Source organism: Etheostoma spectabile, chromosome 14 (assembly GCF_008692095.1).
Source record: "Etheostoma spectabile isolate EspeVRDwgs_2016 chromosome 14, UIUC_Espe_1.0, whole genome shotgun sequence".
In the NCBI taxonomy this organism is placed as follows: Eukaryota; Metazoa; Chordata; class Actinopteri; order Perciformes; family Percidae; genus Etheostoma; species Etheostoma spectabile.
This window is the reverse complement of record NC_045746.1, coordinates 18,522,632-18,523,918: the sequence shown is the minus strand read 5'-3', so window position 1 is coordinate 18,523,918 and position 1,287 is coordinate 18,522,632. Positions and strand designations below refer to the sequence as shown.

General features: G+C 40.6%; 1 protein-coding gene across 1 annotated transcript in view; it reads left to right on the top strand.

The window, feature by feature from the left end:
- The window catches only part of nudcd1 (NudC domain containing 1), a 33,277-nt gene that overhangs the window by 31,141 nt on the left and 849 nt on the right, over nt 1–1,287 (top strand). The gene's annotated exons all lie outside the window — the stretch shown is intronic.

Below are 1,287 nucleotides of genomic sequence, written 5' to 3'. Positions count from 1 at the left end.
GGCAATGTTGCGGAGGTGAAAGAAGGAGGTTTTAATGACATGACTGATGTGGGGCTCAAGGGAGAGGGTGGAGTCAAAGATCACGCCAAGGTTGCGGGCCTGGGGAGACGGGGAAACAAGGGTGCCGTCAACGGTGAGAGTGGGGTTATTGGATTTTGCAGAGTGTGGATTTGGAGTCTATTAGGAGGAATTCTTTTTTATTGCTGTTGAGTTTGAGGAAGTTGTGTAGCATCCAGGTTTTAATAACTGACAGACAGGAGTTGATGTGGGAGAGGGGAGGATTATGGGGGATTTGGTGCTGAGGTAGATCTGGGTGTCATCAGCGTAGATATGTGAGTATATCTCTGCTACCTTAGTGCTGCTGTTGTCTAACTGCCATGACTGGCTCATTAATGTGCCGTCTGTATTTACAGTGAATACCGTAAAATCATGAATACGTAAACACTGATGATAGTCTGAAGAACTTAAACGTCTTTCTTCACCCAAGCACTTATTCCTTGTCTGCAAAGCTTTCAGGACCAGTTTTTTGAGGATTTTAGCTACCTGGGTAGCTTTTCAATACTTGAAATATTCTCCCTTTGCATCAAAGACAAGAAAAGTAATTCTGTTAGCACGGCATCCCTTTTGTTTTAAGTAATGCAGTTTAAAGCTTTCACTGTAACTATGCACCAGAACCCACACTGTACTGTGTGTTCAGATCAATCCTTCCTAAACCTTATAGATGGGGCAGTAGGGGCCTAATGGTTACATAAAATTTGTTTGTTACTGGAAGACGTCTTTGCTACGGAAAAACAACTAACCAACCAACCCTGAGGTGGTCAACTGTCAAACGAGCAATAACTACCACGTACAAGAGCCTGACAGGAGAGTGGGAGAATATGTGACTGATAGACAAGCTACATGCGCTTACGAATATTGAATTGAATATTTATTACATACTTGATCAGTAAAAAGTGTGTGAATCAACATCACTAACCCCAACTGCTTTAGTGGAACTGTATCATTACTCTTCGGCTAGGCAGCTTCTAATTGGGAATGTGCATCCCGGCGTGAGTGTAAACAGGTATACAGACATACATACACGCACACCTGGACTTAAATTCACACCTAGTCACTTTATCACTTCAATACTGGACTCAACACTGACACTTTAATAATAATTTATGGTCTTTTCTTTGTTTATTTGACAAATGTTCTTATTATTGTTATTTTGTTGTCTTTATACTGTCTTTTTTATCGATTTTTTTTAATTTCTTTTTCTCTTGCTAAAACTGCTGCTGGAATTTT